Below are 15,882 nucleotides of genomic sequence, written 5' to 3' on the forward strand. Positions count from 1 at the left end.
GTCTGACACCCTCGTTACCCTCTATCCTGTCTGCTGTCCCTGAGCCAATGGTGTATTAGTTCTGTTACTGACCCTTCAGTCCTATGGGCATCAATTTTCTCACAATTCCAGTTGGAGACCTTCTCTCATCCACGTGAAGGAATTGGACCCTGACAATTCCATTTACACTGTCTCCCAACAATCTTCATAGGATCCATATCACAGAGGTTAGACAGGTGTTCCCCAGCAAACACTCCCAGGGCAGAGGGAGCACAGGGTTCCAGACGACATAAAGCTCCCATTAAACTGTCCCCATTTAAATCTCCAGGGCAGGTAGAAAATAGAGTTAGATACAGAGTAAATCGCTCCATACACTGCTGGAATGTGACATTATCTCAGGCATTCACTGTGTGAGAAACAAAGCTCACTCACTGCAATAATTTCAGTCCGAGACAAGATCTGAATCAGCAGAGCTCTTTATTTCACACTTGCAAGTGGGTGTGATGTCCACAAGGCAGGGACAAAACACACACCGAATTCAACAAATACTCGATATTTATACAATTTGGTTACCACATATTTTTTCCTTATTTCATTGTTTCCCCCCCTGTTTACATCCTCCACTTCCCTAAGACCCTCCTGCTTATCTCGTGTCTTATCCGGTCTTGTCTGTGAAAAACATGCTCATTCCTATTCTCAGGGCTGTTTGCCCTTTGCCTGCTTCCCTAACCATGATTTACTCCTTCCATTGGTGCTGCTCCTCTCAGCATCTTATTATTAAGACTCATTTAATTGTGGTTTTGTTCCTCTTTCTGTAAAAGTGGGAAACAGATGTTTATACAGGCATATTGAGTTTAACTGTCTGTTTTCAAAGCATCTTATCACGAAGCCCTTCTAAATGGCTTTACCATTTGTTACATCCTTAGCAAACCAATTAGCATTTCCTCCACAGAGTTCACATTCTTGTTGACTCAGCTCCTGGCTGAAACAATTGCACACTAATGGAGTTCAGTTATTTTTTATATAATGAATTTTAGAATTGCTGAAGAAACATAAAATTTCCCAAATCCCACAATTGCCCCTTTTTATTTCTTTACCATTTGTTACCTTCTGCATTTTGTTTTTTTAAGCATTGCTCCCGAAATTCACAAGCATCATTTAGGAAATTTCATTCATCTTGGTCTCACTCATCTCCTCAATATTTACTTGATAAAGTTCCTCTGTCTGATTTCCTTTTAAGGGCATCTGTTTCATTAAGGTTGTCTCAATCAGTCTCTGGGTGAGCCCTCGTATACAGGGTATGATACAACAGCTTCCTCCTACCATCACACACACACACCCTTTTTCTGCTAAAATCATATCAAGGGCCATTCAGTTTTCCCATGCCATCCTACTTGTCGCATCAAGCTGGTCTGATATTTCTTTAACTGCATCTCTTGTATAATTTATAAATCGCTGTTGATTATAAAAAATGTAATTTATCCAATCTACATTTTTATTAATTGTTACCCACCAAAAGAGAGCTGACTCAAAGCCTGCCGCAATCTGGTTACGAGCCTTGAACTCATCAGGTACCCCCCCTCCCCCAGGGACTCCTATCGAATCGAGATAAACCCTGTCATCGAAAGAAGTGTCTAACAGTGATCTCTTACACCTTCCTTGTTTCCCTACTATCTTTTCCTTCTGAAATGCCAGGGTAAATGGAATTGCCAATTGTACAATTGCACATATCCCTCTCCAATCCAGAGGGAGGGTGGGTCTCAATATTTTGCCTCCACAGTACCATCACAGATCCGCTCGGGGAACCTTTAGTGCTGAATAGTTCCTCCTTTCTTCGTTTCGGTAACATTTTTAATCTATGTACACAATTTCAGCTCCCCCAAATCTCTAGACCGACTTGTACCTCATCTACACACACACGACGTGTGGTTTCCAATTGCGGCAGAAAATGCAGGGGAAACTTGTACATCTTTCTTCTCCAAGGGAGGGAACATCAGAGATAGGGAGGAACAATTCGTATCATTCTCATTCCATGCAGTCTCATTCTGATACAGGGCTAGCATACACTTCATGCCCTGCCTGTCTCGCTTCCACCCGAGCGGAAAGGGAACCACCTGGGCCACTGGCCTACCGGAGGTACATGCATACCAATTGCTTTTGTTCAGACTTTTTACAGTATACTTTACCCATTCAACCCAGGCATTTGCATCCCTGTACCCAGTTTCTATTTCGATAGTCTGTTTCAAGTCCTTAACCTCTATAATTTTTACTACTTTAGGATCAGTGGGGGGGGGGGGGGTGAAAGGTTGTATCTCATTATCCAGTAATTCCGCCCGTTTTCCCTGTCCTACGTTAATTCGAAAACAACAGCCCACGAAGTGTTTCCCATGTGCTTTCATTTCTATCCCTATTACACCACGTACCATCCCCAAGGCCATCCCCATAGGACTTAAGATGTATCTCTGAACTGCGGTACTGTCTCTGAATATCGACATCCCCACAATTGACTAAGCTGCATGCATCAGCGTCTATTACTTGTGGATTATCAGACTCAGAAACCATTTATAATATATATGAAAAGGATATTTGACAAAATCCCAATACTAAGAGGGCTAGCATCATAACTCTAAGCATTCCCAGTACTTTAAACATCATGCTGAAGCACAGAATGACTCAATATACAATTCTACAGAAATAATCCCGCGCTCACGTTGCCACTGTATAATCAGTTACTCAAAGTCTCTTTAGTCTGAGTTTCAGCGGGTCTTGTGTTGGTTCGGCTGTCCAGACTTCTTCCTCAACTGGAGATTCCACTGTCCCTTTGATCCGAGTGTAGTGAGTCCAGCCTTTCTCCACTGTCCTTATTGCCGTTACGGTAGTCAAAAGAGCCTGGTACGGCCCTTCCCAGTCCGGCTGCAATTTAGTCTCTGTCCATGATTTTACTAAGACCCAATCTCCCGGCTGGATGGGATGAACGGTGAATTCTAGGGGTGGAGTCTGTGCCAATAAACCCTGTTTCCTGAGGAAAGACAAAAATGAGGACAAGCCCAGTATATACTTCTTTAAGAACAAATCTTTAGTTTCGGGAATTGGCAATTCTCCATTCGTTCCCAGATAAGGTAATCCAAATAAGATTTCATAGGGGGATAGTCCCAAATCTTTCCTTGGGGCTGTTCGTATTCGCAAAAGAGCTATAGGTAAACATTTGGTCCAAGGGAGTCTGGTTTCTATTATTAATTTAGAGGGCTGTTGTTTGAGTGTTTCCAATATTGTTTTAGACACCCCACTCGCAGTGGCGGTAGCTAGGGGGTATGCCTCAACCCAACTGGATAAATGATCTACTCTGGCCAACATATATTTTAGTCTCCCTACCCTGGGTAACTCAGTATAATCTACTTGTATACTCTGGAAGGGTCTCAATCCTGGTCTCTTCCTCCTGGGGTCTGTTTTCTCAAGACTTTTTTATTTACCTTTCTGCTGATTATCACTTGTATATATTCCTTTACATCCATATTCCTTAAGAACTAAATCACAAGTTTATCAAGGGTTCCTGGTGGGTCCCTGAGGGCAGGAACCCCTGACACCCCTATTCATTATCAAAATTCATAAGCGGAATGGCTCTTTCTTCCCTTTATAGATCAGGACACTCCTGCCTAAAATGCCCTATATTTCCACAATAATGGCATCCTGCCTGTGGAGACCTTCATCTCTGCCCCTGTCGCTCAAACCCTCTATCAAATGCTCCTCCTTGTCTCTCCCTCTCCCCTTTCCTCTCTGCCCTACATGCTGTCACCCGCCGCTCCGGTTGCTCACTATTGGTTCCATTCTTCTCCTAATTACCTCATCAACCGCTGTTACCATAATTTTCGCCTTCTGTTTCTGTCTCTCATCCTCTCTCTTTACAAACACTTTCTGTGCCTCTCTTAACAGTTCATCTAACGGTTTTTCGCTCCACCCTTCTATCTTTTGTATCTTTCTCTGTATGTCTGGCCATGCCTTTGTCACAAAATATACTTTCAAAAGACCCTGTGCCACTGGGTCCTCAGGGTTCATGCCAGAATATTTTCGCATTGAGTCTCTTAAACTCTACAAGAAAGCTGAAGGAGTCTCATCTTTCTCCTGACTAACTTCAAAGACTTTAGTCAAATTCTGCGACTTCGGAGTTGCCTCCCTTATTCCTTTTAGAATCAGGTCTTTCAATTCCCTCATTTCTGCTCTCCGCTCCGGATTTTCATTTTCCCACTGGGGGTCTCTGAGGGGAAACTTCATCTCTTCCTGTCCAGCATCCCCATATAAGCCCCCTTTCTTCCCCAGTAAATAATATATTCAAAATAGACATTAACTCAGCCCACGTAAACAGACTGGACCCCAAAAATAGATCAATTTGTTCAGACAATCCTACTGGATCCTCAACTAGGACCAGCATTTCCTTTTTAAATGTTCTGACCTCCCCACTGGTGAGGGGAGGGGCACACACAAACCCAATCTCCTTGTCCCCTATTGGTACCTCCCGAAGGGGACATGTCGTTACGTTACTCCCCTTTTTCTTTTGTTTTCCCCCCTTATGCTTTGATTTAGGCCCTGCGGAGGCCTCCTCTACGTCTACATCTACTTTAGCTTCTCTTTCTTCTGCCGAGGAGTGAAGGTCAGGAACAACAACATCCCCGTCCACCACCCCTTTGTCCTCCTCTTGTGAGTCACCTGTTCCCTGTTCCTGTCTGTCTATCTCCCCTCCTCCCCCGTCTTCACCTAATCTGATCCTATGGTACGGGTGGGGGGGGCAAACAGTTAAGGGACTGGGTGAGGCAGAGGGGGAATCCTTTGTCTTCACTACCAGCATTCCCAAACTGCCTCTCCAACAGGACGCATAGTCCGCCTCCTCTTGGCTAAAAGGTTGCTTTGCATGCACATACTGACATACCCAATCCTCGTCTGAACCGTACTTTGGCCTGAAGACGGCGGGATGAAAAATTCCTTAGTCCATACAAAGCAACAATATTTAATCATTTTCTTTTTATCCTTTACCCTTGTACAAGTATTGCGCGTCCATTCATGCAACATCCTCCCCAACGGACTTTCAAGAGGTATACTGCAAGGGACCCCACCTCCTCTTTCATTGCCTTGTTATCCCCAGAGGCTTGTCCCTTATCCACGGCACAATGCATATTGAGTTCCTTCGTTCGTCCCTTACTAACTACTAATACTCAATCCCAGCCACCAAGGCAATACTTAAAAGTCAGTTTTCTTACCTTGGGCTGTCAGGTTCAGATGTCTCTCTTGTAGGATTCGTACCAGTCGCTCAAGGGAGCGGACCAAACCGGGACATGAGACCGCTCCTCAATGGGGAACGGGACGTGTCTTCCCAGTGTCCAGGGCCAGCCACTCCGCCCGGCGATGGAAGAACTTCCCGGACTGCCCCACGTTGGGCACCAATTGTGAGAAACAAAGCTCACACACTGCAATAATTTCAGTCCGAGACAAGATCTGAATCAGCAGAGCTCTTTATTTCACACTTGCAAGTGGGTGTGATGTCCACAAGGCAGGGACAAAACACACACCGAATTCAACAAGCACTCGATATTTATACAATTTGGTTACCACATATTTTTTCCTTAATTCATTGTTTCCCCCCCTGTTTACATCCTCCACTTCCCTAAGACCCTCCTGCTTATCTCGTGTCTTATCCGGTCTTGTCTGTGAAAAACATGCTCATTCCTATTCTCAGGGCTGTTTGCCCTTTGCCTGCTTCCCTAACCATGATTTACTCCTTCCATTGGTGCTGCTCCTCTCAGCATCTTATTATTAAGACTCATTTAATTGTGGTTTTGTTCCTCTTTCTGTAAAAGTGGGAAACAGATGTTTATACAGGCATATTGAGTTTAACTGTCTGTTTTCAAAGCATCTTATCATGAAGCCCTTCTAAATGGCTTTATCATTTGTTACATCCTTAGCAAACCAATTAGCATTTCCTCCACAGAGTTCACATTCTTGTTGACTCAGCTCCTGGCTGAAACAATTGCACACTAGTGGAGTTCAGATATTTTTTATATAATGAATTTTAGAATTGCAGAAAAAACATAAAATTTCCTATATCCCACAACTGTGAACAGGTTCTGGAATTTGCATTTCAATCACCTTCAAAGAACTGTCTCCATTTGCTATCTCTGCAAGGATCTATGAATGAAAATGGCTTTTGACTCATTCCCCTCTCTCCCTTGCTGTCAGAGTTCCAAACCCAAATGAGTCAGCCAGACATCTCAGCTTTGTTCACAGCCACCATTTTGTTTGACACAGCACTGATATTGAATTTATAAATAGGGAAAAGCAAGAGAGAGTAAAAAGTGAGGTCTGCAGATGCTGGAGATCAGAGCTGAAAATGTGTTGCTGGTTAAAGCACAGCAGATTAGGCAGCATCCAAGGAACAGGAAATTCGACGTTTCAGGCCAGAGCCAAGAGAGACTAGAGACACCAATACACTTGGAACATATTGAACATTGGCCCCACACTAACATCTAAGATTCTCTGACTCTAAATCCGTGAAGCTGAGGTTCTGTCTCAGAATTTTCCTGTTGTCAGTGTGACTCCTAGAGAAAAAAAACAACACTCTCTGAATTATATTTCTTTATTTCCTGTGTGTTCGTGTGTATGTGTGTGTGTGTTGATGGACTTTAAGGCTCAACCTACAAACTTATTATCTTTTATGTATGAGCCAAAGTCCTGCGTGCTCTTTAAAATAAAGCAATAAGGAAATATATTTAATCCTGCACTTTTAGTTTTATTCTAACAATAAGTGGATAAAGTATACAGAGCTCTGGGTCTAAACCTTTCTGTCCCTGACAAACTACTAAGTCAGTCAGTTCACAAAGAGAAAAGACCCCTCTCTGTCCCTGACACAGTCTTTTATACTGTACAAAACATCGTACCATCACTCAAGTGTAACTGTCTTCTCATTGGCTGTTGCTCTGATTCCATTCCCCGCCTCCTCGCATTTCCGGCTGTTTGACCTCACGTGACCTTCCCTTTTTCGAAGACAAAGGACCACCATGCGGTCTCCTTTCGAGCACGACCCGGCAGTCTCACCCACTTCCGGGGCGCGAAACGGCCGATCACGTGACCTCCGAGCCGAGGACACGCCCCCAAGCCCGACAATCAGAGAACACGCCCCCATGCCCGACTATTGGAGGACCACGTGACCTCCGAGCCGAGGACACGCCCCCCAGGCCCAACAATTTAGTTTTCCAGGTAAGTTAAGTTTTTCTTATATATATATTTACAGTGTGTGTGTGTGTGCGTGTATATATGTTTCTGACTGTGAGTGAGCATATCTGTGAGAGCGAGAGACTGTCTGTGTGTGTCCAACTTGAGTGTCAATGATTCCGTGATGGTACTCCTAACACTCACAGCCTCACACTCACACTCACACTCACTCACTCACTAACACAAAGACACACACTCACTCATAACACATAATCAAACACAAATACACAGACACTCACACACACACTCATACGCACACATTTTCATGCACAGACACTGACTCTCGCTCACACATCCCTCACACAAACACTAATACCCTCTCACTCTCTTCCTTACTCACTCTTCCCCTTGGTGTGGGTACAGTGCTTTGCATATCGAATATCAGATACCCAAGAGTGAATTTCTGACTGGAGTCTAATCGAGGGTTCAGTGGTGATATACATTCGGAGTAACAGGTACCATGGGCTGAGTTACAGCTTGGAATTTAATTGAAGGTTTCAGGGGGATTTATATACAGAATAACAGAGACAGAAGAGAGTTATAGACTGGACTCTAAACAGGATAGAGTCATAGAGATGTACAGAATGGAAACAAAGCCTTCGGTCCAACCTGTCCATGCCGACCAGATATTCCAACCCAATCTAGTCCCACCTGCCAGCACCCGGCCCATATCCCTCCAAAATCTTCCTATTCATATACAAATGCCTCATAAATGCTGCAATTGTACCAGCCTCCACCACATCCTCTGGCAGCTCATTCCATACACGTACCACCCTCTGGGTGAAATAGTTGCCCCTTAGGTCTCTTTTATATCTTTCCCCTCTCACCCTAAACCTATGCCATCTATAAGATGTTTGATTACTTTAGCTATAGACTAATATTTAACCAGGCGTGATTTAAAGACTGGAATCTAATCGAGGTTATCAAGGAGGTTTATACACAGAGAGACTGATAACTGGGAGTGAGTTGCAGACAGGAATCTAATTGAAGATATGGGGGTGGTTTATATACAGAGAGACAAATACCCAGGAGTACCTCACAGACTGGAATGTAATTGAGGAATTCAAGGTGTTTTTTATACAGCGTAACAGTTTAAAGTCTGGTTGAAGATTTGTAGCTCGGGTGTCCGTTGTTGTGGTTCTGTTCGCCGAGCTGGAAGTTTTTGCTGCAAACGTTTCGTTCCCTGGCTAGGGAACATCATCAGTGCTATTGGAGCCTCCTGTGGGGCTCCAATAGCACTGATGATGTTCCCTAGCCAGGGAACGAAACATTTGCAGCAAAAACTTCCAGCTCGGCGAACAGAACCACAACAGCATAACAGTTACCCAGGAGTCAGTTTTTGAGAGGATAGAAATTACAGAGTCATGCCATAAGACCATAAGAAACGAGACCATTCAGGCCATCGAGCCAGCTCCATCATCAACCATGGCTGATAGGTTTCTCAACCTCATTCTCTCCTTTCTCCCTGTGACCCTTGATACTCAGGAACCTATCTATCTCAGTGTTAAATATACTCAGTGAGCTGGGCCCCAGCCTTCAGTGGGAATGAATTCCACAGATTCCCCACTCTCTGGCTCAACAAGTTTCTCCTTATCTCTGTTTTAAGATCTCTTCCCTCTACTCTGAGGCTGTGCCATTGGGTCCCAGTCTCTCTGACCAAATGGAAACATCTTCCCATCATCCGCTCTGTCCAGGCCATTCAGTATTCTGTAAGATTTAATTAGATCCTTCGTCATCCTTCTTCTGCACCCTTCCTCAAACTTTGCACATATATTGAGGTTTTTATTGCTGGGACCGTTCTCGTGAACCTCATCTAAACACCCTCCAGGGTCAGTGCATCCTTCCTGAGATATGGGACCCAAAACTGTGTACAATTTTCCAAATGTGGTCTGACCCCAGCTTTATAGAGCCTCAGAAATACATCCCTGCTTTTATAATCAAGTGATCTCAAAATAAATGCCATCATTGCATTTACCTTTCTAACTAATGACCCAACCTGCAGGTTTACCTGAGACAATCCTGGACGGGAACTCCCAAGCCTCTCTGCGTTTCAGATTTCTGAATTTTCTCCCCAATTAGAAAATCGTCCATACCTCTCTGCCTCTATTCCTCCGACCCAAGTGCATGACCTCATACTTTCCCACATTGTAGTCTATCTGCCACATCTTTGCCCACTCTCCTAACCTGTCCAAATCCTTCTGCAGCCTCCCCGCCTCCTCAATGCTACCTGTCCCTCTACCTACCTTTGTATCATCGGCAAACTTAGTCAGAATGCCCTCAGTTCCTTCATCTAGATCGCTAACACAGAAAGGAAACAGGCCATTCGGCCTAACTGGTCCGTGCTGACCAATTTTCCTAAACTGAGCCAGGCCCATTTTCACTTTTCCTATCCTCACACCTATCCTAATGTCTTTTAAATGTTGTAATTGTACTCATCTCTATCACTTCCTCTCCTTCCATATACACACCACTGTCTGAGTTAAAAAGTTGCCCCACAGGTCCCTTTTAAATCTTTCCCCTCTCACCTTAAATGCATCCCCTTTATGATTTTATAACCCTCTGTACGATCACCCCTCAGCCTCCTGTTCTCCAAGGAAAAAAATCCCAGCATCTCCTTATAACTCAGGCCTTTCAGTCTTGGTAACATCCTTATAAATCTGTTTCCAACCCCTTGCAGTTTAATAACCAGTTTAACGGGCGACACGGTGGCACAGTGGTTAGCACTGCTGTCTCACAGCACCAGAGACCCGGGTTCAATTCGCGACTCAGGCGACTGACTGTGTGGAGTTAGCACGTTCTCCCCGTGTCTGCGTGGGTTTCCTCCGGGTGCTCCGGTTTCCTCCCACTGTCCAAAGATGTGCGGGTCAGGTGAATTGGCCATGCTAAATTGCCCGTAGTGTTAGGTAAGGGGTAAATGTAGGGGTATGGGTGGGTTGCGCTTCGGCGGGTCGGTGTGGACTTGTTGGGCCGAAGGGCCTGTTTCCACACTGTAAGTCTAATCTAATCTAAACCCCCTTCCTACAGCAGGGTGAACAGGATACTATGCAGTCCTCCAAATGTGGCTTCACCAATGTCTTGTACAGCTGTAACTTGACGTCCCAACTCCTGGGCTCAGTGCTCTGCCCGATAAAGGCAAGCCTGTCAAATGCCACCTTCACCACCCTGTGACCCTGCCTACCTGTGGCACCACTTTCAAGGAACTATGTCCCTGCCCCCCTTGGTCTCTCTGTTCAACAACACTCCCCAGGGCACTACCATTAACTGTGTACGTCCTGCATGTGCACACTCTCTCTCACTTGCACATACACTCCCTCACTCACGCTTGCAATCTCTCTCTCTCACGTGTACACTCTCTCGAGCAAGTCTCCAATTATTGATGCCCATTTAACTGTTCTCTGATATACTTCTTACACGGATAGGTTCCCTATTCACATTTGTTCATTTTGGGGTCCGCTGAACTGAAACTCCAATTTCCTGATGCTTGCAACATTTCTCCTTTTTAGTGATTCCCTGTCCCTATTCTCCCATTTAGACTTGCTCTGCTCCAATTCTCTAATTTATTGGCACTCCCACCAATTTTCTAATGTAATGGCACTGTGTACCAAATCCATCTACTGATGCCCCACCAGTTCACTCATTTACTCATACCCCGATACTCATTCTTCCATTTACTGATGCCCAGCCCAACTCAACCATTTAGACGTGCCCTACTCAAATTCACCCATTTACTGGTGCCAGGCCCCAATTCTCATCCCACTGTGCACCAGTTCTTCCATTTAGTATTTTCTTACAACAATTGTCCCATTTAGTGGTCCGCTGCCAGAATTCTCTAATTTTGGCGTGCCCTGCATCAAATCTCGAAATTACCAATCCTGCACAAATCCTCCCTTTAGTGATGAACTGCACCAACTATCCCATTGAATACTGTCTGGCCCCAGTTCTCCCACTGAGTTGTTGACACCAAAATTGGAGGTGTAGTGAACAGCAAAGAGGGTTACCTCAGATTACAACTGGATCTTGATCAGCTGGGCCAATGGGCTGAGACATGGCAGATGCAGTTTAATGAGATGAATGTGAGGTGCAGCACTTTGGGAAAGCAAATCTTAGCAGGACTTATACACTTAATGGTCGGGTCCTAGGGTATGTTGCTGAACAAGGAGACCTTGGAGTGCAGGGTCATAGCTCCTTGAAAGTGGAGATGCAGGTAGATGGGATAGTGAAGAAGGCATTGGAATGCTTTACTTAATTGGTCAAGTATTGAGTACAGGAGTTGGGAGGCCATGTTGCAGCTGTACAGGACATTGTTCAGGCCACTGTTGGAATGTTGTGTGCAATTCTGGTCTTGGAAAGATGTTGTAAAACTTGAAAGGGTTCAGAAAAGATTTACAAAGATGTTGCCAGGGTTGGAGGATTTGAGCTATAGGCAGAGGTAGAACAGGCTGGGGCTGTTTTCCCTGGAGCATCAGAGGCTGAGGGGTGACCTGATAGAGGTTCACCAAATCATGAGGGGCATGGAAAGGATAAATAGACAAAGTTTTGTTCCTGGGGTTGGATAGTCCACAACTGGAGGATGTAGGTTTAGGGTGAGAGGGGAAAGATATAAAAGAGACCTAAGGGGCAACGTTTTCACACAGAGGATGGTACATGTATGGAATGAGCTGCCAGAGAAAGTGGTGGAGGCTGATACAATTGCAACATTTGAAAGGCATTTGGATGGGTATATGAATAGGAAGGGTTTGGAGGGATATGGGCTGGGTGCTGGCAGGTGGGACGAGATTGGATTAGGATAACTGGTCAGCATGGACCGGTTGGACTAAAGGCTCTGTTTTCCTGACTCTAAGTACTGAGGTACAGTAGACCTGCCCCAATAATGGTCTCTGTCTCTGTCTCACTCTTTCACACATGCACACATGCAGTTACTGATGGACAAGGAATGACAGAATACTATGAGCATCTTCAAATATTAAAGCTCCATGAAACAATCCTGGGAGGGGTTGTTGGGGACAGTGTAGAGGGAGCTTTACTCTGTATCTAACCCTGTTCTGACCCTGCCCTGATGGGGATACAGTGAAGGGAGTTTTACTGTGTATCTCACCCCATCCTGTCCCTGCCCTGAGAGTGTTTGATGGGAACAGTGTAGGGGGAATCTTTATTCTGGAACATAGGAGCAGGAGGAGGCCATTCAGCCCCTTGGGCCTGTTCCATCATTCAATGGGACCATGGCTGATCTGTGGCCTAACTCCACATTCCTTCCTTTGGCCCATATCCCTCAATATCTTCACTGAACAAAAATGTCTCTCTCTCCGATATAACCTGAACGACTGATCCAGCATCCACTGCTGTTTGTGGGAGAGAGTCCCAAACCTCTCCCACCCTTTGTGTGTCAAAGTGCTTCCTACCATCTCTCCTGAACGCTCTGGGCCCTCATTCTCAGACTCTGCTCCCTCTCGGTCTAGAATCTCCAACCTGTGGGAATCGTTGATCTTGATCGATCCTGTCTCATCCTGTTTATACCTTGAAGACTTTGATCAGATCACCCCTTAACTTTCTCACTTCTGGAGGAAAACGGCCTCATTTGTCGCGTGTCCCCTCAGAATGTAACCCCTGAGCTCCAGGATCATTGTTGTAAACCTCCTTTGTGTTCCCTCTCTGTACTCCAAACTGATATCCACATACTTGCTGACACTGAACTCCATCTAACACAGCTTTGTCCATTCACCCAGTCTATCAATATCCCTTTGTAATGTTAAGGTACCATCTGCACTGTCTACAATGCTGCCTAACATTGTGCATAACCCCATGCTGTCCCTATCCTGTGTGTGTTTGATAGGAACAGTGCAGAGGGATCTATACTCTGTATCTAACCCCAGGCTGCACATGTCCTGGGAGTATTTGATGCAGACAGTGTGGAGGGAGATTTACTCTGTATCTAACCCCATGTTGTCCCTATCCTGGGAATGAATACACCATTGGCTCAGAGACAGCAGACAGGATAGAGGAGAATGAGGGTTTCAGGTTGGAGGGAGCTACGGACAAATACAAGTTGGGAACTGTTTTCAGTAAAAGGCATTCGATCCCAGGTCACTGCAGAGTGTAATAATCTGATGCCTTTCCCTCAGTATCCCCCTCCAATCCCTGGTAAGATCTGCTCCCACACCATGTTCCACCCTAACTGCTGACTGTGTTAGATACATTAATACATTGGCAATGGGCAGAGGTGCTTTTAAACCTGGGATCTTGCTGTGTAACTTGCCTTCAAAATGCTCTCACATTCCCTTTCGAGTAATCTTTTCCTTCTTTTATCCGGATGAACCTTTGTTGGGAAAGCTGCAACGTGAAGATCCAAAATGTTCAGGCCGAGGGAAGCCTTGGCCAAGCTCCAGAGGGCAACGTGGTTCTGAGGCCTGAGGCCTGGTTGACAGGCTGCACTCCGTGGGGCCGACATGGATTGTATGTTTATTTACCACAAGGTTTAATCTCCCCTGGGATTCCTGGGTTTTAGGTGCCTCTGGTTAACTGGCTACTGTCAGATTGCGGCCCTGTCATTTTAAAACAGGTTTGAAGCCTGGCATTAAAGTATGTCACTTACATAAATGATTTGGATGCGAGCATAAGAGGTACAGTTGGTAGGTTTGCAGATGACACCAAAATTGGAGGTGCAGTGGACAGCAAACAGGGTTACCTCAGATTACAACAGGATCTGGACCAGATGGGCCAATGGGCTGAGAAGTGGCCGATGGAGTTTAATTCAGATAAATGTGAGGTGCTACATTTTGGGAAAGCAAATCTTAGCAGGACTTATACACTTAATGGTAAGGTTCTAGTGAGTGTTGCTGAACAAAGAGACCTTGGCGTGCAGGTTCATAGCTTCTTGAAAGTGAAGTCGCAGGTAGATAGGATAGTGAAGAAGGCGTTTGGTATGCTTACCTTTATTGGTCAGAGTGTTGAGTACAGGAGTGGGGAGCTGAAAATGTGTTGCTGGTTAAAGCACAGCAGGTTCGGCAGCATCCAAGGAACAGGAAATTCGACGTATCGGGCATAAGCCCTTCATCAGGAATCCTGATGAAGGGCTTATGCCCGAAACGTCGAATTTCCTGTTCCTTGGATGCTGCCTAACCTGCTGTGCTTTAACCAGCAACACATTTTCAGCTGTGATCTCCAGCATCTGCAGACCTCATTTTTTACAGGAGTGGGGAGGTCATGTTGCAGCTTTACAGGACATTGGTCAGGCAACTGTTGGAATATTGCGTGCAATTCTGGTCTCCTTCCTATTGGAAAGATGTTGTGAAACTTGAAAGGGTTCAGAAAAGATTTGCAAGGATGTTGCCAGACTTGGAAGATTTCAGCTACGAGGAGAGGCAGAACAGGCTGGGGCTGTTTTCCCTGAAGCGTCGGAGGCTGAGGGGTGACCTTATAGAGGTTTGCAAAATTATGGGGTGCATGGATAGGATGAATAGACAAAGTATTTTCCCTGGGGTCGGGGAGTCCAGAACTAGAGGGCATAGGTTTAGGGTGAGAGGGGAAATGTATAAAAGAGACCTAAGGGGCAACATTTTCACGCAGAGGGTGGTACGGGTATGGAATGACCTGTCAGAGGATGTGGTGGAGGCGAGTACAATTGCAACATTTAAGAGGCATTTGGATGGGTATATGAATAGGAAGGGTTTGGAAAGATATGGGCCGGGTGCTGGCAGGTGGGAACTAGATTGGGTTGGGATATCTGGTCGGCATGGATGGGTTGGACCGAAGGGTTTGTTTCCATGCTGTACATCTCTATGATTCTGTGTCCATCCCCAGGATCTGAGAGGCAGAATTCCCTGAGGGGGAATTAAAACCCAAATGATGTGTCACTCTCGAAAGACTTGTCATAAAGTCAGAGTAACATTGGTTACAGAGAGGGTAGGATGAGAAAATTTGACAGTGAGAGAAAGAGAGTGAGAGAGAGAGAGATTTGAAAAATTGAGAGAGCAGGGGAAACAGAAGGGGAGAGAGAGAGAGAGAGGCATTTTGAGATTGCGAAATCGCTGCAAAGTTTGATTCTGGGATGACAGGAAATAATTAAATTGAAGCAGCATCACAGAGGGGAAAGATGATCAGAGTAATTAGCTGCTGCTGCATTGTTAGATGTGGGATCTTGCTGTGCACCAGCTGCCCCGATGCAGGCAGTGAGTGTTTTAATCAGCTAACTCATTATTTCAAAGTTTCTCCAAAGCTTTGTCATGAAAATTTAGCTCATCACCCGATGTGTTTGTGTTTGCATGTTGCTGAGAGAGGAAAACCTGGGATCTTGCTGTGCTCTCTTTCTGTAATGATTTTCCTCCTTTGCCTTTCATCTAATACTGTCTCTTTCCTCCCAAGGAACGTAAGGGGTATGGAGAGAGAGAGAGAGAGAGAGAGAGAAACCAATCCATTCTCGAGAGCAGGAGGAAGCTGAGCTGGGACAGGGAGAGTAGGGAGAGAATAGAGAGAGAATGAGAGAGCGAGACAGATGGAAGAAGTGAAGGAGAGAGAGAGTGTGTGAGGGAAGGAGGGAGAGAGGGAGGGAAGCAGCTGGAGGGGGCAGGTTAAACATGGAGGGAGGGACAAGATCCAGGCTCTGAGACTGACTTCCTTCCATCGAGTCACTGCATCGAGTCTCAGAAAATA

The 15,882-nt window shown here is 45.3% G+C and overlaps 1 long non-coding RNA gene across 1 annotated transcript; it reads right to left on the reverse strand.

Moving 5' to 3' along the window:
- Positions 1-439: 439 nt before the first annotated feature.
- Positions 440-5,912, reverse strand: LOC132834691 (uncharacterized). The gene is made up of 2 exons (XR_009647241.1): positions 5,229-5,912; positions 440-2,998 (listed from the first exon to the last, which is right to left on the reverse strand). It is a non-coding gene; the product is annotated as an uncharacterized LOC132834691 (long non-coding RNA).
- Between the last annotated feature and the right edge of the window lie 9,970 nt (positions 5,913-15,882).

Source organism: Hemiscyllium ocellatum, chromosome 42 (assembly GCF_020745735.1).
Source record: "Hemiscyllium ocellatum isolate sHemOce1 chromosome 42, sHemOce1.pat.X.cur, whole genome shotgun sequence".
NCBI lineage: Eukaryota > Metazoa > Chordata > Chondrichthyes > Orectolobiformes > Hemiscylliidae > Hemiscyllium > Hemiscyllium ocellatum.